This window comes from Thamnophis elegans, chromosome Z (genome assembly GCF_009769535.1).
Source record: "Thamnophis elegans isolate rThaEle1 chromosome Z, rThaEle1.pri, whole genome shotgun sequence".
In the NCBI taxonomy this organism is placed as follows: Eukaryota; Metazoa; Chordata; class Lepidosauria; order Squamata; family Colubridae; genus Thamnophis; species Thamnophis elegans.
In genome coordinates this window covers 109884946-109908551 of record NC_045558.1, presented here as the reverse complement: position 1 = coordinate 109908551, position 23606 = coordinate 109884946, and the positions used below count along the sequence as shown (strand labels likewise).

Below are 23606 nucleotides of genomic sequence, written 5' to 3'. Positions count from 1 at the left end.
TCACTTAAAAATTTATTAACATGAGTAAAACAATAATGTGAATGGTCCAAATTAGAATATTACACTGGTAGGCTCCTTGCTGTTTTGGGATCCTCAGGTTTGAAGATATATATATAGCAATAGCAATAGCAATAGCAGTAGACATACCGCTTCATAGGCTTTCAGCCCTCTCTAAGCGGTTTACAGAGAGTCAGCATATTGCCCCCAACAATCTGGGTCCCATTTTACCCACCTCGGAAGGATGGAAGGGCTGAGTCAACCCTGAGCCGGTGAGATTTAACCGCTGAACTGCTGATCTAGCAGTAGCCTGCAGTGCTGCATTTAAACCACTGCACCACCTCGGCTCTTGTATATAATGTAATTGCTCATACATATATACATACATACATACATACATACATCACATACATACATACTAATATAATATATATATAATATTATCTAATATATATGTTATATTTTGCTGATAAATAAATAAGGGAGACTAGATCTATTTCAAGCTATTTAGCTCTCATCAGCTAGCCATACCCAAGTTTTTGGGAATCGAACCTGTGCTCTATGCCTCCCAGGCAGGAGTTCTCTGTAGCTCAAATGGTAACTCCCTGCCTGGGAGGCAATAGAGCACAGGTTCGATTCCCAAAAACTTGGTATGGCTAGATGAGCTAAATAGCTTGAAATAGATCTATACTAGTCTCCCTTTATTTTATCAGCATAAATATAACAATGTAACAAAAAAAGGCAACAGTAAAATATTGGTTTCGTCTGGATGGACTCTTGTGACGAGCCTAATGACAGAGAGTGGAAGTGTGACCTTCCTCCACACTTGGGCATACCAGGGGTTGTGACTTAAGTATATATATATATATAATATATATATATATATATATATATATAATATATATATATATAATATTTATATTTATGCTGATAATAAATAAAGGGAGACTAGTATAGATCTATTTCAAGCTATTTAGCTCTCATCAGCTAGTCATACCCAAGTTTGGGAATCGAACCTGTGCTCCATTGCCTCCCAGGCAGGGAGTTAACCTTTTGAGCTACAGAGAACGACTCCTTATCAGCCAGCCAGGGTGGGAGGTGTATACTTAAAGTCACAACCCCTGGTATGCCCAAGTATGGGAGGAAGGTCACACTTCCACTCTCTGTCATTAGACTCGTCACAGGAGACCATCCAGACAGAAACCCAATATTTTTTACTGTTGCCTTTTTTGTTATATTTGTTATATTTATGCTGATAAATAAATAAAGGGAGACTAGTATAGATCTATTTCAAGCTATTTAGCTCTCATCAGCTAGCCATACCCAAGTTTGGGAATCGAACCTGTGCTCCATTGCCTCCCAGGCAGGGATTAACCATTTGAGCTACAGAGAACGACTCCTTATTAGCCAGCCAGGGTGGGAGGTGTATACTTAAAGTCACAACCCCTGGTATGCCCAAGTATGGGAGGAAGGTCACACTTCCACTCTCTGTCATTAGGCTCGTCACAAGAGACCATCCAGACAGAAACCCAATATTTTTTACTGTTGCCTTTTTTGTTACATTTGTTATATTTATGCTGATAAATAATAAAGGGAGACTAGTATAGATCTATTTCAAGCTATTTAGCTCTCTTCAGCTAGCCATACCCAAGTTTGGGAATCGAACCTGTGCTCCATTGCCTCCCAGGCAGGGAGTTAACCTTTTGAGCTACAGAGAATGACTCCTTATCAGCCAGCTAGGGTGGGAGGTATACTTAAAGTCACAACCCCTGGTATGCCCAAATATGGAGGAAGGTCACACTTCCACTCTCTGTCATTAGCATCATGTGAAGTGTTAGTACCACTTTATAATGTCTTGATAGGGCCACACTTAAAATACTGCAGCCAGTTTTGGTCACCATGATGTAAAAATGATGTAGAACTTCCCAATGCCATAACCCTTTAATACAGTTCCTCATGTTATGGTGACCCCCAACCATAAAATTGATGTCTCAGTTCAAAATATGTTTTCCGATAGTCTTAGGTGAGCCCTGTGACAGGGTCGTTCGACCCCCAAAGGGGTCCCAACCCACAGGTTGAGAACCACTGCTCTAGAAAGAGTACAGAAAAGAGCAACAATGATGATTAGGAGAATTGATGCTAAAACATCTAAAGAATGGCTGTGGAATTGTGTATATCCAGCTTAATGAAAAGAAGACTAGGGAAACATGATAGCAATGTTCTGATATCTTGCTACAAAGAAGAGGCTGCCAAGTTATTATCCAAAGCATTTGAAGGAAGGGGAAGAAGCAATGGATGGACACTAATCAAGGAGAGAAGCAACCTACAACTAAGAATAAATTTCCTGATAGAATAATTAATCAATTGCCTCAGAAATTGTGAATGCTCCAACAATGGAATTCCCTATGAAGAAATTGGAGAATCATTTGTCTGAAATAATATAGTATTTCCTGTCTAAGCAGGGATTAAACTGATGGTTCCATCCAAGGATATTCCTTACTATTCCAATTAAGGTGGAACAATTCATCTTGCAAGGACTAAAAGTAATTTAGAACTTTAGTATGTAATTTTTGGAATTTTTCTTCTGCTGTACTTGACCAAATTAGTAGGCAATGGTACTATTATGATTGTAATTTTAGCTGAATGTCGCCTTCACAGACGACATTAATAACACTGATGCATTTTTGTCCTTGGAAACCTTTCCTGCCTAGACATCATCTATTCCACAGTAACTGTTCCAAAGTTGCTACGAGGATTTCTAATAGAGCTACAAATCATCTTCTTCAATGGCTGTATGGTTCAACTCTTCTTTTTCTGGGTGGTACTGAAGGCAAACTTCTTGGAATCATGGCCTATGGCTGCTATGTTGCAAAATGTGTCCTCTTGCACTATGCTCTCATCATGAGAAAAGATGTTCATACTTTAATGGCAATAGCTGCTTGATCTATGGTCTTTTTGTCATGCCTTGATGCATGCAGTCATGACTGCTCGCCTTCCCTTCTTTGGACCAAATATAATTGAGCACTTTATCTGTGACATCAAGCCATTGTTAAAAGTGTTGCCATATTATCTTTTATCTTCATACACTCATCTTATATATTACTTACCTTCTCTTTAAAATGAAGTCCAAACATGGTTGGCAAACAATTTCTACTTGTGGATCTCACCTAATTGTAGTAGCTTTAGTCTATATTACACTATTTATTTAACTACACGCTTCTACTGTGAGTATCTCCCCTCAACAAGACATGATAATAACACTGATTTATAGTGTAATTATCCCAGTTTTATTTATAAAGCTTTATAAACTTTATTTATAAGTTAAAAAGACAAAATGTTCACTTTCTGTTGAAAGAAATGATGATTTCTGTATGTCTATGCCTATGTATGTCTATGCCCATAATGTATGTCTGGAAATGAATTTTTGAATTCTTCTTTATATATAAGAAAATTGTAAGATATTTAATACAAGATAATTATGTTTTTAGTATGTTTAATTTAATAAATGTCTTATTGGTCATTAAGGAAGATATTTAAATATTTTTGTTGTGCATTGTGTTATTTTTGTTTCTGCTGAAATTCATGAGAATCACACAGGTTTACCTAGTATATAGCAGAGAAATATCTTCTATTTACTCCAATTTTAATACGTGATATTTAATTCTTATTTCAAAGTAAAATCTTTCCTACTTTAACTATGCTAAATTTAAATTCAGAGACACTATCATTCTTTCCCTTCGTTATTTACATGTAATAAAATAATTATTTTACATTGAGATTTTGTGGATATACTCAAGTTATTTTGAAAAAATAATCAAGAAATGACTAAAGACAGAGCTGACATTTTAAGCCCATGGCTGTCCACAATGGACACAAAATGAAGTTATTTTTTAAAAAGTCATCTTCCAAAATTATAGCAATAATCTCTCTATACAATGCAAAAATTAAGCATCATATACCTGTTGGATAATTGTTGGATAATATTTATTTTATAATCCTAACAATCATATTGTGCCTTTTTCAACTTAGTTATCAGTAAAGATCCAAATGGAGCCAATAAAAAATTGTGATATAAATCATTATAATTGTAAATAGTTTACTATAGGTAGTAAAAATTTTCCAAACTTACCACCCCAAAGCAATAAAGCAAACAAAATGATACAATTCACATATTAGAATTTTTAAATATGAAGGATTTTATAATATTTGATTTTATATGCCATGGACAGCCATATATCTCCTTGCCTGGAATAAAGGATTTTGAGAAAAATTGGAAAATACAGGGTGAAGTCAACTGTTGGCTTTGAAGTGTGATGCCACCATCTTCCTTATAATACTTAATTTTATATGGTCATGAGGTGGGTTGATGATGCTATGGAAATCATCAGCTAGTATCAAGCAGGCAACATTATGCATGGTAGGAAACAACTTATATTAGACATAGGATTTACATATATTTTTATTCAATATTTGGAGTATCCATTATGGTATCCATTATCCTTCAACCATTATGGTGAAGGATATCAGGATATATAATTCTGTAGGCACTTGAGGCAATAATTATTTAGGAAAAAATGATATAAAAGTTCAAAGTCCTTACATACTCAGCAATTCCTTTCTGGACACTGTTGGCAAGAGTTGATATTTGATATTGATATTCCCTGACATGAAATGCAAGAAATAGTTTCTGCTCCACATTTTAAAGTAAACCGAGTAGAACAAATATTGATGTCCAATTCCTTTCCATTCTGTAATTTGAGCAAACCTTACAATTCAAACAGTTTTGTATTTCCAAACAAATTAAATCTTTCAGGCAAAAAAAATGTATGTCTGTATGATAATGCATTATAAATTAATCTATGAAAATTATGCAATAGATATCATGTATAAATCTAGCATGATCTAGGAATACCAGATTATCATTTGATTGTGAAGTTATAGTCAAAGCAACTTTGCATAATTTCACCTCATTTTCATGAGGTTTGATATTTAATCAGGAAACTTCTCTTTGTCCATAATGTGTGACTGAAAATGGTTATGACAGACTGAAACTCAAATAAAATGGTCAAATATGCAGTAGAAAAAGCATTTAAATCTATACTATTTCTAAAGCCTGCTAGACACTGGTTCTTGTAAACATGACCCCCACCATCCCTGGAGATTATGATAACATGATACCAATGCTTTTCATTCTGAGCTGTATAATGTCCATATATTTTTTCCAGAAGATATGATGCATCTACTTTATTTATTTATTTATTTATTTATTTATTTATTTATTTATTTATTTATTTATTTATTTATTTATTTATTTCCCTAACCAGATTGCATAACATAATTTCTAAATTTGATGATGGACAGGGAAGTTATTTTCTCCCAAATCACTTAGAAAAATGGAGTTGCCCTTTAAAATTATGTTTAAGTAGTATTAATCGATTGAAATAGTTCTTTATGTTCTTAAATTCTGTAGATGTATCCCCATATGAGTTTTGTGTGTGTCTCTGTGTGTGTATTTTCTTCCCATGTGCAATAAACTATATTTAAACCAAATACAGAAGCAAAGTTAAAAATTGTTGAAGATATATTGTGCTCTGAGATAGATAGATAGATAGATAGATAGATGGATGGATGGATGGATGGATGGATGGATGGATGGATGGATGGATGGATGTGGATGGATGGATGGATGGATGGATAGATAGATAGATAGATAGATAGATAGATAGATAGATAGATAGATAGATAGATAGATTTCATAAATATCCATTTATTTCCTCTCAAACCATTCTCATCTTTAGTTATCAACCTTACATAATTGAGCAAGAAGTATCATCAAGGTATGACTTATATTTAGTAAAAACATATATGTGTGTTTTATTCCAGAGATTTCTATTTTAAATATTTTTCTTTCAATCACATTTATAGTTTAAAACTGTACAATTTACAGGTATGTGAGCATTAGATCAATCTAGGTGTATACCAAAATAGATAAAAGTGAAGGAAGGGCTGGAGGGAGAATCAAAGCCATACACTGTGTATCTATGGAGTATACTAGTTGCTTAATTCAAACTAATGCTATCAATAAATCTAGTTGTTCTGTCTTTTGGATGCTTTATACTAGGCAGAATAAACTCTCTCTCTCTCTCTCCATATATGACTTTTCAAATGTGACTCTTTATGGCTAACATCAGATTAAAACAACAAACAACAATATCAAAACAGAACTCTAAAATCATGTAACATTTGTGTCTACTCACATATCTATCTATATATTTGCATTTATGTATGTCGTATAATATTTTTTTCCAATTCTTATAAGGTTTGTTATTGCCTTTGTATTTAAATAGGTTAATATCAAGGTTTGCCTTTATGGGTTTATTAATGCCTAACTCTTTATGTGCTTCATGGTTTTCTGTGAAGCTGGATATATTATAAACATTTTAGCTGTTGTCAAAATTGTAAGACATTGCTTGATAGTCTGTGAAGTATTCTAATAGAATATAATTGCAATCTGTTTTTATTGTGTTTCCAAATCTTAATTATACTAAATTTGGTGCTTTTTCTGAAGGGTTTTGTATTATTAAATGAAGCTAACAATAACATGTGCATAATCACATTATTGCAAGCAGCACTCGGTTCAAAAATGTCATGATAAATATTGGACTAATTGGAGATTATAACTATAAGAATATATTTAATTGCTGTTTACTTGCTGACCTAATGAAAATTTTCTGGAATACAATTAAATCTAAACCTAAATATAATTAGTTAGTAGTAACCCATTATTCCTTTGAGTTCATCGTAGTCTACAAAGATTTATCATCTAGGCATTTGATATGACCAAATTTCTTTTAGAGCCAGTAATGGTGTTCTAAAAATGAAACTTTTAAATTTTCCATTTATATTTTCTGTGCACTTTTTAAAAATATACTGAGACATTTTCTTTATTCTCTCTGGGTTCATATTAGTATTGTATGAAGATTATGGGGGTATCAGTCTGACTAAGGTATCACTGAGCCATCTTGACATAAAATATGTTCCTTGGTTCATGATATTTCACACACATACAAAATAATCAGCACTTTTGGCATGATGGGAAACACTGCTGTCATCATTTAATGAAAGCAGTAGTATCTTGGGATATCTGTGGTACAAAATTAAAGTGTATATAATTTGTTTTCAATATTGTATTCCAATTTTGCTCAATGTTTGCTCAAACATAAAACTATAGCAAAATCAAGATAGATAGGATGGAGTGGAACTAGTAATAGCAGGAAACAAGGCTCAAAAAGCTGTCACATGGACTAAAATTATTTGGTAAGCATATTTAGTTCAAAAAAGGAGTCCAGTTTGGAGAAAAAAAACTTGGTGTCATCAATTGTCCTCATTTATATGGTGTTTCTAGTAGCAACAGAATAAAACAATATTAAAAATGATTCAACAATATTTTTCCAGATTAAGATTGTTCAAATATCCCCCTTAACCCTTCATATTTGCCACATTGATTGTTGAGTTTTTGGAAAAACAATGAGAGATGGTGACAATAATTATATAGAAATAAATATTGCCAGAGCCTATGAACTCATCTCAATCCATTATCTTTATTATCAGACCAATAGACAAGATCTTTTCAATGAAATTTTTTATAAAATAAGAAGGAAAACTCTGCATTTCTCTCTTGTTCCGATGTTAGGTCTCATCTTTCCTTCAGCTAGAATTGAAACCATTCAGAAGAAACACCAAGAACAGCTATTTTATTTTATTTTATTATCTTTATCTTTAAACTAGCTTTGAATCATTGGATAATTATCTGAAATTATAAATGCTGTAAGCTGCCTAGAGTGGTTTCCAGGCAAGATAGGTGGCATATAAATTTAAATATTTGAAATAAATAAATACATACATACATACATACATACATACATACATACATACATAAACATAGGTGATAACAATAAACTAACACAGAAAAATCTTTTAACATACAAGTAACCAGAAAAGATAAATATCATCGGTTACCAAAAAGAATTGAATAAGATAAAGAGGCTAAATAGGATTGATTGATTCAGGTACAAATGTGTATCACCTTTGTAACTAGGGAAGGGTGTACCTATTCAACACCAACAACAATAGTTTCCCAGAAAGATTAATATCACCAATTTATAGTATTCGTTGTGAATTTAAAAAAAGAAGTTTCATCCAATTCTGGGATATATAGCCAGACATTCCATAGTTACAAAATAGAGGTACATTCAGAAAAGCATTCTTCTAAGAAGTGGCAAAGAATATTATACTATAACTACAGCTTGCTTTGGGTAGTTTATTCTGATTGAGAAACATTAATAGTGTCTGCTTACCCTTTGCTATTGTAAATATCTTATGCTCTTATTTCAATAAAATAATGCTCCTAATGTATCAAAAAAAATCTGTGCCTCATCATTTTCTTCTTTTTATCTGTTACTTGTTACAGACTTGTTATCTTATTAATTAGTTTTATTATGTTTGACTTGTATGTATTTTCCTGTAATATTGAACAATTATCTCTGTCTATTTGTATCATCTTCTGCTTCCCTTTTAGTGATGGAAAACCAAACAGAAGTTAGAGAATTCATCTTTTTAGGCTTTAGCAAAGTTTTGGACCTTAAGAAAATGCTCTTTGCAATCTTTCTGATGTTGTATTTGGCAACCTTACTTGGGAATGGAGCTATTTTTATTGTAGTTTTAATTGAACAAACCTTCACAGCCCCATGTACTTTTTCCTTGGAAATCTTTCCTGCCTTGATATCTTCCATTCTTCAACAACAGTACCAAAGATGCTCTCTGGCTTTCTGTCAGAACTGCAGATCATTTCATTCAATGACTGCATGATCAAATGTTCTTCTTCTACTTCCTGGGAAGCAGTGAAGCTATTCTTCTTGGTGTCATGGCCTATGACCGCTACCTTGCTATATGCAAGCCTTTGCATTATACCATCATCATGAGAAAAGAGATTTGCATCCTGATGGCAGCAGCTTCTCTGTCCATTGGTTTTCTTCATGCTTTAATGCATGCAGTAGTGACTGCTCATCTGCCTTTTTGTGGACCAAATCACATTGAACATTTTGTCTGTGATGTAAAACCATGTTAAAACTGGCTTGTGGTGGCACACAACTCAGCCTTATGCTTCTCAATACTGTGACCAGCTGCATTGCAATTGGCCCTTTTCTTATCACAGTCCTCTCCTATCTCTACATTATTACTTTCCTCCTCTTCAAAATGCAGTCCCAGAGTGGGGCGGCAGAAAGCTTTCTCCACTTGCGGATCTCACCTGTCTGTGGTGGCTTTACTTATGTTCCTGTGTTGCTTAATTACATGATTCCCTACAGTGGGTACATCATCTCAGCGAGACAAGATACTGACTCTTATCTATAGTGCAATCACCCCTGTTTTGAACCCACTAATTTATACACTGAGAAATCAGGAAGTTAAAAGAGCAGTGAAAAAGTTTTGGGTTAAAATGACACTTGGAGTAAAAGATATATTTTCCCCATTATAAATCATTTTTCATTAATGGGATCCCTTGCTCTGCCTCCCCAAACCTTTCATTCTCATTTGAACTGCTTTTTTCATTTTATTTCCTATATTTGTATACTGGATTTTATCCCACAGGCAGATAAAATTTCAATTTATTCTTAGTAGAATAACCTTGAAAGTTTATTATGCTGATAGAGATACAGTGAAAACACAAAGCCACCATATGTATGTGTGTGGTGGGGGACTTTTAACTTAATCACTGAAGCACCATTGCACTGTTTTTGAATACTTGCATCTTCATTTCAATGTTGAATGAGACTAATAAGATTTTTAGTTTTACACTGTTGTGTGTAATTCAAATTATGAAGGGAAGTCTGCTGCATGCATTGTACACTTTATAATATAGGTACTTAGGACTTTTAAAATTATGAATTCTGGTATGCTGGTTTTATTATTAGCAACTTCAATATGAAAAACACACCTCTTATCAATATATCTGAGAATGTGGCAGTTTATGGGATATGCAGTTGTGAATCAAAGGTCACCCATTGATCAATAATGGATATAATTCTATGGTATTCCATGATGGAGAGGTCATGGCATCTGTATGGAAAGAAAGCAGCTATGGCAAGATACATTTACTTATAGATTATGCAATGAAGAAAGGCAGAGATATTAAGGAACTATTAATCACCTAGTATCAATATCTAGGAGGGATATAGAACAGCCAGAAATGCTTCCACATGAAGAATTCAAAATTAATCTCTTCTGAAAAAAATTCTCAGAACTCTTTTAAAGGGGTGATTTCCTTGAGTGAAATCTGAACATTTGTTTTAAATAAAAATCCCTGTAAATGTTTATTACCACCTACTTTCTCCCTCCATATACAAATCTTCTTTCCTCTTAGTTCAGCATTTGTCCCAAATTCCAAAACATTAGGTCAGTATTAGAATTCAGAAACAAAGAGTAAAGGCTATGCTTTAGAATGTATCTTGTCCCATTACAATATCATGAATAACACATTTTTAGGGTATCACAATTCATTTTAAAATAATTTTATTTATAACTTGAAATACCTTTTTAATACAACTATACCAGATCAAGGTCCCAAAAAACATTTTCTGCCTTTGCACTGAAACTTTGTACAGCTATTTTTTATATAGTAAACATACTTGTCACCTACATGCCTGGGAATGAATTGGTTTTTTTTAAAGCTTCTCAATGACACATTATTATTATTATTATTATTATTATTATTATTATTATTATTATATTATACAATTGTATCACAGCGGCCAGTTGTTTCGCCGGATTTGGCATTGGTTCTAGTCGGGCCCCACCCAGGGGCCTAGGACGTCATAACGTATTTTCGCAATATGCGTGCAGATCCAAGCAGTGCGGCTTTTGCATTTGACTGATGGTGATTTTGTCAATTTTTAACTGTTTTAAATGTAATTTCAGTGCTTTTGGAATAGCACCCTGTGCCAATTACCACTGGAATTACCACTGCTGGTTTGTGCCATAGTCGTTGAATTTCGATTTTTAAGTCCTGGTATCTTGCGATTTTTTCATGTTGCTTCTCGGCGACCCTGCTATCACCTGGTATTGCGATGTCTATGATTGTGACCCTATTTTTCTCAACCAGTGTGATGTCTGGTGTATTATGCGCCAGTATTTTGTCGGTTTGTATACGGAAATCCCACAAGATCTTGACCATCTGATTTTCTGTGACTCTTTCAGGCTGATGTTCCCACCAGTTTGTTGCTGTTTTAATATTATAATTTTTGCACAAATTCCAATGGATCATTTGTGCTACTGAATTGTGCCGCAATTTATAATCAGTCTGCGCGATTTTTTACAGCAGCTATTATATACAATTGTATCACAGCGGCCAGTTGTTTCACCGGATTTGGCATTGGTTACTAGTCGGGCCCCACCCAGGGCCTAGGACGTCGTAACGTATTTTCGCAATATGCGTGCAGATCCAAGCAGTGCGGCTTTTTGCATTTGACTGATGGTGATTTTGTCAATTTTTAACTGTTTTAAATGTAATTCCAGTGCTTTTGGAATAGCACCCAGTGTGCCAATTACCACTGGAATTACCACTGCTGGTTTGTGCCATAGTCGTTGAATTTCGATTTTTAAGTCCTGGTATCTTGCGATTTTTTCATGTTCCTTCTCGGCGACCCTGCTATCACCTGGTATTGCAATGTCTATGATTGTGACCTTATTTTTCTCAACCAGTGTGATGTCTGGTGTATTATGCGCCAGTATTTTGTCAGTTTGTATACGGAAATCCCGATCTTGACCATCTGATTTTCGGTGACTTTTTCAGGCTGATGTTCCCACCAGTTTGTTGCTGTTTTAATATTATTTTTTGCACAAATTCCAATGGATCATTTGTGCTACTGAATTGTGCCGCAATTTATAATCAGTCTGCGCGATTTTTTTACAGCAGCTGAGTATGTGATCAACAGTTTCGTCAGCTTCTTTACAAAGTCTGCATTTGGCATCATCAGAGGATTTTTCGATTTTGGCCTTAATGGCATTTGTGCGGATAGCTTGTTCTTGTGCAGCCAGGATTAGTGACTCTGTTTCTTTCTTTAATGTACCTGTTGTTAACCATAACCAAGTTTGTTCACTGTCCACTTTATCTTTTATTTTTTCCAGAAATTGGCCATGCAGTGCTTTGTTCTGCCAACTCTCCCTTCTTGATTTTATCACATCTTTTCTGTATTCTTGTTTCGTCTGTTGGGCCTTCAGTAGATTTTTGTTCTTTACTTCAATTAATAGATGTTCTTGACTTTCTTTTAAATAATCAGCCAGTGCATGTTTTTCCTCTTCAACTGTTTGCTTCACTTGTAATAATCCTCTGCCACCTGATTTTCGGGGCAGGTACAGTCTATCAGTATCACCACGTGGATGTAAACTGTAGTGCATTGTCATTAGTTTCCTGGTTTTTGGGTCCAAAAGGTCCAAATCAGCTTGTGTCCAGTTAACTATACCAGCTGTGTATCTTATAACTGGTATTGCCCAGGTATTTATGGCCTTGATTGTATTTCCACCATTCAATTTAGATTTCAAAATTTTCCTAACTCTGTTGATGTACTCTCGCCTGACAATAGTGTTTACTTCTCCATGCTTGATGTTATCCAACTGCAGAATGCCTAAGTATTTGTAGGCTTCATTTTCTTTGCATTTAATTAATTGGCCATTGGGCATTTCAATTCCCTCACATGCAGTGATTTTGCCCCTTTTTATGGATACAGTGGCGCATTTTTCCATGCCAAACTGCATTGAAATATCGGTGCTGAATACTCGGACTGTGTTTGTCAATGATTGGATTTCTATTTCTGACGTTCCATAGAGTTTCAAATCATCCATAGATAGTAAATGTGAAATTTTTTTTCAGCTTCTTTGGCTGTTTGGTAGCCTAATTTCATTTTTTTTAAGATTACTGATAGTGGGATCACTGCGATGATGAGAGGAAGAGTGAAAAGTGAATCACCCTGGAAAATTCCTCCGCTTGATATTAACCATTCAGTAGCTCTCATTCCCCCCTACTGCCAACTCATTCTCCATTGTTTCATCGCCTTTTCAGTAAAGGATGTAATATTTTTGCTAATGCCAGTTGTTTCTAAGCATTTTATATCCAACTATGTGCAGTGAGTCAATGCCTTTTTGTAATCAATCCAGACCATATTCAAGTTCGTTTTTCTGTTCTTACCATTTCTAATATCATTTTATCAATTAGAAGCTGATCTTTGGTGCCCCTGCTCCTTCTTTGTTGCCTTTTTGCGTCTACTGGCCCAAGATGTTGTTTGTTTCCAAATCATCCATCATGTTATCTGCAATGATGCCTGTGAGTAATTTGAAGGTTTTGGCAAGCATGTTATTGGTCTATAGTTTTTCAGGTGTTGTTCCTTTAGTTGGATCTTTCTGAATCAAGTATGTTTTTCCAGTTGTCAACCATTCATCAATTTGGCCCTTTTGTAAAATTTCATTCAGTTGCCTGGCAATATTGCATGTAAACTGTTCAGATATTTGAGCCAGAAACCATGTAATTGGTCCTTTCCAGGTGATGTCCAATTCTTACCTTTTAACTCGATTTTTGGACCATCTCAGTTGTTATTTCTAATACTTGCATTTGTTTGTTGCCAATGCTTTTCTCAAGTCATGTATCCACTTTGCTTCCTTGTTGTAGTCCTTTGCATTTTCCCACAATTCTTTCCAGAATTCAACTGTGGCCTGTTTTTCTGGTTTTTCACTTTTGGTGTCACCATTTACATTAAGACTTTGATAAAAACGCCGTTGGTCTGATCGAAATTGCTGATTTTGTTTATATTGGATGATTCGTGCCTCATATCTTTCAATTTTCTAGCTGTTGCTGTTATCTGCTGTTTTACAATCTCTACAACTTTATTGATGTTTCTTGTATCCAATCTATATTCCTGATTAGCCGATCTATGATTTTGTTGTTTTTAAGCCGTTGCTCATGCATTTTCTTTAAGTTACTAGCATCTGCCCTTAATTTTTTGATTTTTTGTTCTAAACGGATTTTCCACTTTGGCTTTGATGCTTTTTCTGTTGTATGACTAGGTACTTTAATTTTAATGCCTAGTTCATTAGTGACTATTACAGCTGCGCTGTACATTAACTGGTTTGTTTCCAGATGGATCCTGGTTCAATTGTTGAAAAACACTGCATTAACCATTTTCATGATAGGGGCCAAAATTTTCTTAGGCACAGTTTTTAGTGATGGTAAACGTTGCCTTTCCTCATTAAGCAGAAAATGCTCCATGATCTTATCCTTCAATTCTTTTTGTTTTTGAGTTAGTTCATCAGTTGGTTCAGTGATAACTGGTTCTAGTGGTGGTGATGTTATTCCCTCCCCGAGAGCTTCTTTCTGGGAGTTTCTACTATAATGTCTTTAGTTGTGTCTTGAATATCAGTTACTTCCGCTTGTGATATTGTTTTTTGGGTTTTGCAATTTGCCTGAATTTCCTCATGTTCAACTTCACTAAACACTTTATTCCGTATAATAATCGCCTTGATCTGCTAGTCGTTGTTCACTAACATTTGAATCTGGATATTGTTGTTTTCCATAATTCATACATTCGCTTTAAATAGCCTCTTTTTTCTGGCTCTGAGTTGTAGTAACAGGCCATTATGGCACGGTTTTTCATCTGCACTATATTTTTGTCGTTTTGTTGGCTGGTCCACTGTAGCCCACTTGTCGACGGCTGTCCAGGGACCCCAACATCCGCCGCGGGCCCTTGTTAACCCGCACGACGACCGATGCGGTATGGAATTCTTATTTGTTTTTTTCACCATATTGTATGGGTTGGCGGGGGTTTTTTTTTTACGAGGACCAGATGCCAACCTGATCCCCAACCTTCCTCCTTTCTCACCGGCTTGGGACCGGCCAATGGCGGAGTTGCTATTATTATTATTATTATTATTATTATTATTATTATTATTATATTATTATTTAAAAAATGATCTCCTCTATAGACTAAGAAATTGGAAGAATAAAATAGCAATTAAAAAGATTATTAGTATTATTAAATTATTATTTTCATATATGTCAATATGCATTTCTTCTATGTGGTCTATTTTGCTATGATGAACACAAGGCATTATAAACTGAAGTTAGATGGAACTCCTCAAGCTTTTTTGAAAAGTCAAGGAAACACCTGGGAACACATATATTTTATTAACATATTAAAAGATTATTTGCATGTTCTGATAGTCTTGTTTCCATTGACAACTGTGAGGTGAAAAGTTTCATATATTTGGGTAAAAATATTATATGTCTGAAATTTCATCAATAAACTCTATTAAAGTTTGAATAGAATTTCTAAAAGGAAATGCTTGGAAATGCTTGATGTACTTTTTATTTTGGTTTTCAGGTTGAACTATAGAATGATATAATAATTCAGAGAAGAATGTCAGTCTTTCACATTTTTGGGTTACAGAGTACAGAAAGGTGGTCTGTGTGTGTGTTTGTGTGTGTGTGTGTGTGTGTGTGTGTGGTGTGTGTGTGTGTGTTCGTATATTAAAGTACTAACAAAATTTTAAAATGCAATCTGCTCTGGATTATACTGTCTATACTATATATTATACATACTTTTAAATTTTTCTTTAAAATGCATAACAATAACAAAAACATATATAAATTTGCTTCTCTGTTACCTCTAAATCCATATTTCTATTGAGCCACAATATATCTATAAAACAAATAGTGGAAATGTGACCAATTAAAGCAAAAATTCATTGCCTGGTTCCAGAATGACATGAACAAAATTACAAAATATTCCAATATTTAACATTAATACAGTAATCTGTTAAATATTATATATTGTTCCCACACTTGACTAGGAAGAAGATAAGGTATCAATTGTTTTCAATCTTATAATTACTATGAAATTAGCAATTGTGATTATATATCCCTCAATCTTTTCATACAAGGACATTTGATAAAATTATAATTATTCTATATGTTATGCATTACTGTTGGACTGCTGCCATCTTGTTTCAGCTTTAATAAATTATTTATTCTCCGGTGAAATTCTAAATCCCATTCCTACAGAACAGGAGGGACCAGAATTGACGGAATACACAAAGGAAGAGGATAAAAGGGAAATTATTCTCCATGTTTTTGTTAATTAATTGTTTCCCTATCCAACAGTTTGCAAATGAAAATAAAGACTGTTACATGTAGTTGCAAGCCTTATTAATTTATCTCAGCCACAATAATGAAGCATCCTAGACTCAATTTTTCAGATTCATTGATTGAATAAAATAAGTTTTCACCTTAGTAGATTCTTACTTCCATTGGCAAATAGGCATGGATTTGACCATCAACACAGGAATGCAAAAGGTAAATAATCCTACTTTCACCACCTTTATCATTCCTTTCATGTTCACTTCTTCTGTCCTGGGACTGGCAATCTAACTTCGAGCTTTAAACTTTATGGATTAATCATTTGGCCTAATTTTTGGACTTTCTTGCTTTTTCCTACATCCAGTTTGTACTAATATCAACTGCCGTTTTTGCTTACAAAAGGGCAAATAGTGCATTGTTTGTTTGTTTCTTTGGCCCTTGGACTCTAAATTCTAAGTAACTAGTCAAAAGCAGTCTAAATTTTTGTTTCCCTTGGATTTCCTTTTCCAACTTTGTATTTCTCCTGGGGTCCTTTGTCCTGATCCCATTATCAGATACATGGAATTGGCGTGTTGTTTTCTTATTTCAGCAAGATAGTATTTTAATGTTTTTCTTTTTTTTGGTCCTCTTGCCATATCCCCTGTTTTAAATTCCTTTTAACATTGGAAACCCTTGACATAGGGGTCATGGGGGAAGAATGGGACAGCTAACTGCAGCCAACTCATCACGATCAACTTGCCACTATCAACCTGCCACCACCAACTGCTGCTATCTGCAAGGCAACCCCACATGTTCAACTTGATGTGAGGAAAAGTCACCATGGGCAGCCAGAGGTAGAACCAGGTGGGTGGGTAAGTGACTGGTATGGCAGAGCACAGACTCCAGAATGTGTCAGAGTGAATTGTGGGAAGGGTAGACAGCAGAGGCTTCTCATTTTCATAGACACTGCCACACCTAGCTTAGAACTGTTGCTGCAGCAACCAGGCCAAGCTCAGACCCACTACTTCCATCACTACACCAGGGCTCAGAGCTGATGCCACCACCATGCCAAGCTTGGAGTTATCATCTCTGCACTGGGCTCAGAGCTGCCATGATGCTAGGCTCAGAGCTATTGCCACTGCCATGCTAAGGGCATAACTGCCTCCAGTGCCATTTCCATGCTGGGCTTAGAGTTTCCACTGTCACCACATCTACCCAACCTAGTAGAGAAGGAGACAAGGAATGCTGTGGCCTTCCTTTTTAGCAAGTTACAAACTGTACAAAAAACCAATATTAAAAAAGATTCCAACAAATCACTTTTATAAGTGAAGACTGTGCAAACATTCGCCTCAACCTTCAAATCTGCCAGACAGATTGCTGAGAAAATATAACTTGCCAGAGTCTATAAACTCATCTTAGTCCATTCTCTTGTTATCAGGACAATAGACAAATTCTTTCAGTGGAATTTATTATAATATAAGAGAAAAATTGCACCTATCCCTCTTGCTCTGAGGTGAGCTCTAATCTTTCCTCCAGGTACAATCAGGATCATTCAAGAAGGAGGAAGGCGGGTCTTAGCAGTGAGAAGGACGGAGTTTCGGCCATTCCTGAAATTCCTCTACTCCAGAGGAATTGGACGGGTCGTTTATGATCCTAGCTGTCATGAAGAGACAGTGAAGGTTTGGGGAGATCCAGTGACCTCAGAGACATTCACAGGTCTTGGGGGGCTCGGAATTCAACCCCTTTTGCCAACCCTTTCTGGATTAGCTGTATGCTAACCGAAACTGCAGGTAGCCCTAAGAATGGTAGAAGTGATTTCAACTGGTAAGCTATTTTATTACTCAAAGAGACGGTCGCATTAAAATCTAAGCTAATTGAACCAAACAACAGAATAATCTAGCTGCGAACTGGTTTTTTTTTTTAATGGATTTATGGCTGGTGGTTACCCTATTTCTTAAATGTTTTGAATGATGTTTACATGGATAAAGGAAAGTTTACTTTACTTCAAACACTCCCTCAGGCTCTCCTTAAGTGGGCTGTAAACCAATTTACTATAATTTGGCTTCTTATAACGTGACACTTTACTGCTTGGCTGTGTTGGTCTAGATCAGATAAGATTGCATAGCTCCCAGCGTGTCTTTACTTGCAAATATCTTCTGCGTCACATCATGGCATCTTTACTTGCTTCAAGTGATTCATTTCAACTGATTTTTTCCGCTTTTCAAAAGTTGTTTGAGACATATGAAAAATCTGAAAAAAAAACTGGACTATCTATTGTTTTTAACGTTAAAATATGAAGGAAAGAGTGAGAACATTGATTATTTGAGTGCTCCTGAAATTCAAATGAAGAATGTCAGAAAGGAAGTTTCTCAACTTGCTGACACGTCGGGCTCTGGTCTACTTCGGAGGCAGAAAGAGAAAGAGATACAACGCTTGAAAGAGGGGAAGACATACAGAAAATTTATCTCAAAAGACAGATTGCAGGAGGAATGAGAAGCATTAAAGATCTATACTTTATGAAACATTATTTGCAGAATTTTCGATACCACCCTTGAAAATCAAGACAAATTGAGTGGAACAAGCCAATGACAACTTTATTACACCAGAGGCACCCTAAGCAAAAAGGTGCGAAGATATTTCTGTTTGGACTTGCTTATAAAAACGTTTGGGGAATTTGTTTTAAGAATGGCAATAGACTAAGGAAGTTTTGCTATTGGAGAGACAGGCTGACAGATTTAAGAATACATTGAAAATTAGCTAAAGCTAATTACTCTTATTGTAATAGATATAGCTGAATAATAATTGATATTGATAGTAATGTATATAATGTGGAGTTGATATGATAAAATAAGGATATGAAAAGGAAGTTGGAAATATTTTTGGATTATATACAAAGGGTATTAATCACATAATTATCACTATCAAAAAATAAAATAAATATACAGTTAATGTTAATTAATATGGGGAAAATGTTATATATGATATAACTACATAAAGAAGGGAGAATGATATAAACTATATTGCATGAAGATGGAATTTTGGTATTAAATACTATGGATGTTCAGCTAAAATAGGATATGAGGATTTGATGTTAATAGAGGATTTTATAACAAGTAAATGAAATGTCAGCAAGTGTTATGGATTAATTCTTTGGCATAGTTAAGGATGAAGGATGTTTAAATAACTGTAGTCAACTAAAAGTGGAGGTACAATGATGTTAATATGGTAAACATTTGAGTTAAATATTTGAATTAATATGAATTAATGGAAGAGATGCACCAAAACATGTTGTAACCAGCTGATATATATACCTGTGTTCTTTTTTTTGTTTTGTTTTTTGTTTTGTTTTTTCTTCCCTGCCTTGTCTTTTGTTCTTTTTGTCTTTTTTTTTCTTTTTTTGATTTTTTCTTTTCCCACTGGTGTGGGCATGTATGTTTAAGATTATTATTTTACCAATATTTTTAAATAATAATTACAGTCAAATGAAATGGATATATGATGATGGTGATATTATGAATATTTGAGTTAAAATGTTCGAGTTAACATGACTATGTTTGTTGACTGTGGAGGAGATGCACGAAAGTTTATTTGTGACTGATTGACACACTTCCTATAGCATGTAAAGAAAGATGTGTATTTGTTTTAAATTAAAAATAAAAAAAAAAATTAAAAAAGGATCATTCAGAAGAAGCCTTTGTGAGGAAAAGCCAGAGAAAAATGTGTTGAACTTTTGAAATGAAAGTCCTTTGTCTAATATTGAACTTTAGGATACACAATTTGGCTTCCAATTAGGCAAAGGAAGATGTGTTTGGTCCTCCACTGAGTGGAACTTACATTGAGTCCAAAAAGGTTGATCCTCACAAAAGTTAAACCTCTAGGAGTTGCCTGCCTTCCTAAACTTTGGAATCACAATCTTCTTGTTCCTTGAAAAAGTTTTGACATTCTATTCCTTCAAAAGGCCAGTTGTCTTATCTGATTAGCTAAATTTAAGATTAGATAAATAAGAAATATGACAATGCTCATATTTGAATTTGTCTGATTTCCGCAGTTCCATATTTTCAGGAAGCTAAGGAACACAATGAGCAAGCCTGTCCAAGCAAATTAGCAATGCTTTTGTTTAAGGATCGTCTCCTGTGATTTACCATCTCAGTTAACATTGTCTTTTGAAAACCAGAGCTCTGCACAAAAATATAATTTAGTATTTATTTTTCTTTGCAGGTAGTCTTCAAAAGCTTTGCAATAGAGGCCTTATTTTTTCTGCTTTGCTTCCACTATAGCTGAATATTATGTCAGTTTCCACATTTTCTTCATTTTCAAACTTTTCTCAGTCAAACAATGTGATGTTGCCTGAACTCTTCGCCTTTCTCTTTCTGATCTGAATAATGTGCTAAATTTTCACTTTTCATTAATACAGTTCCTTATTTACTGTTTTCTATATTAGTTGTAAGTATTCTTCTGCCTATTTAATAAAGGTCCCCACAGAAGTAGTTTTATAAGGTAACCCATTCACCACAAGACCCAAAAGAAATAAAAAGACAAATGAGATCATGTTCTCACAAAATAATCATTTTATACTAGAGTATCAATCCTCAACATGGATCAATCCTCAAATTACACAATCCATTTTATCTTACTCCAGCATGTTTTATGAACTCACATTACTTCACACTTGTGAGATTTATCATTTCTTATCAGGATAGTAAGCATCACATGACATAATATATTTGCTATTTACCATGGTGTAGTATTTTTTATTACAAAAATGCACTTCATCTTTCTCTGAATATTGAATATTTGGATATTGTATGAAATTATAAATCTGACATTCAGGTACCATTTGTTTCTCGTTTCAGTATTTTATTACTAAATGAAGATGTACTTGATCAATACTTGATCAGTCCTAGTGGACAAGCATTTAAATAGGAGCCAGCATGTACGCAGCTGCCAATAAGCCAACACAGTTCTAGGCTACGTAAACAGAGGATAGAATCAGATCACATGAAGTGTTAATACCACTTTATAATTCCTTGGTAAGACCACACTTGGAATACTGCATTCAGTTTTGGTTGCCACGATGTAGAAAAGATGCAGAGACACTAGAAGAAGTGCAGAGAAAACAACAAGATGACTATGGGACTGGAGACTAAAACATATGAAGAACGATTGCAGGAAACTGTGTATTCTAGTTTAATAAAAGAAGGACATGATAGCAGTTTTCCAATATCTCAGGGGTTGCTACAAGAAGAGGGTCAAACTATTCTCCAAGGCATCTGAGTGTAGAGCAAGAAGCAATGATGGAAACTAACCAAGGAGAGAAGCAACTTAGAACTGAGGAGAAATTTCCTGACAGTTAGAACAATTATCAATGGATTGTTGGATAACCATTTGTCTGAAATTGTATAGGGTTTCCTGCCCTAGGGCAGGGGGTTGGACTAGAAGACCTCCAGGTCCTTTCCAACTCTGCTATTGTATTGTAATACCAGTAACAATATTTTCACAGAAAGGTCATGACATCAATATTAATAGCAATAGTCAGAAATTCCATAGATTCAGAAATTTCATAGCTCCATAAGGGTACATTTAGGAAAGCCTCCTTCTAAGAGGTGACAAACAATATATACTATAACTATGATGCCATATTGATTTATTCTATTTAAAGACACAAGAATAGTGTCTGCTTAGCTTTGCTATGGCAAATGTCTTATGTTCTTACTTCACTAAAATGGTCTTAATGTATACAAAAGTGTCCATGCCTCCTCTTTCTTTTCTTTTTATTTGCTATTTGTTATATATGTATATCTTATTAGTTAGTTTTATTATGTTTGACTGCCAAAATATATATTTTGTAACAATAATTTCTGTCTACTTGTATCACCTTTTGATTTCTTTTAGTGATGAAAAACAAACAAAAGTTAGTGAATTCAACTTATTAGGCTTTAGCAAAGTCCTTGGACTTACTCTTTGCAATCTTTTTGAAGTTGAATTTGGCAACTTCACTGGGAAGGGAACTAAAGTAAAACAACGTAATTATATTCCAGTTTTTCAAACAAAGAAAATTATTGATAAAAGGACACACAACATGGCAATCTCATGTATAAGAATCAAATTGCAAGAAATATTGTACTACTATGTAACTTTATTTCTGAATGAAAATATATCCAGACAATTCAATTTTTGTACAAATAACATAAACTCAGTTTAAAATATTAAGAAAAGAAAAGAAAAGAATAGAACAAACCTTAACTCATTTCTGCTTGACAATAAATAGTTTAATAAAAGATTATTACAATATAAGGAAAATTTACAGAGGTATATTATATGTATCTGCCCATATTCTATTACTATCAGATTTTACATACTTTTGAAATTGCATTTGCATTATCTATTTTCTTTAAATTGCATATAATATTGCTTCTTATGTTAGCACCTGTATTCGTATATATATTGAGCCACAAAATATCTATAAAACAAATAGTGAAAATGTATCAGTAAAGCAAAAATGCATGTCTTTGTTCCAGAGTGGATATCCATGAAATATGCATGTATGTATGCATGTAGTATGTATGTATTATGTATGTATGTATATATGAGACCATCCAGGCAGAAAACCCAATATTTTTACTGTTGCCTTTGTTACATTTGTGTTGTATTAATTTATTTATCAGCACAAATACAACATATATATATATATGTGTGTGTGTGTGTGTGTGGTGTGTGTGTGTGTGTGTGTGTTTATTTGTGCTGATAAATAAATAAAGGGAGACTAGTATAGATCTATTTCAAGCTATTTAGCTCTCATCAGCTAGCCATACCCTTACTGGGATTTGAAGCTATTTATATATATTTGAAGATATATATATATATATACACACACACACACACACACAATACATACATACATACATACATACATACAATACAGCACAGGTTCGAATCCCCAGTAAGAGTAGGCTAGCTGATGAGAGCTAAATAGCTTGAAATAGATCTATACTAGTCTCCCTTTATTATTTATCAGCACAATACAAAAAACACAAATATAACAAAGGCAACAGTAAAATATTGGGTTCTGTCGTGATGGACTTTGTGACGAGCCGATGACGATAATGGAAGCAGTTAGCTTCCTCCCATAATTGGGGCTTACCAGGGGTTGTGATTCTAAATATATACCTTCTTCCTGGCTTCAGCTGATAAGGAGGAGACCTGTGGCTTAATGGCTAAGACGTTCGCCTAAGATGCAATACAGCACAGGTTCGAACTCCAGTAAGGGTATGGCTAGCTGATGAGAGCTAAATAGCTTGAAATAGATCTATACTAGTCCTCCCTTTATTTATGTATCAGCACAAATAAACACACACACACACACACACACACATAATACACACACACACACATACATACATACATGCATACATACACACACACACATACACAAATCAGTGACCAGAACATG

The 23606-nt window shown here is 34.4% G+C and overlaps 1 pseudogene; it reads left to right on the top strand.

Annotated features, from left to right (window-relative positions):
• Nucleotides 1-8577: 8577 nt before the first annotated feature.
• Nucleotides 8578-9532, top strand: LOC116521344 (annotated as a pseudogene).
• Nucleotides 9533-23606: the final 14074 nt, after the last annotated feature.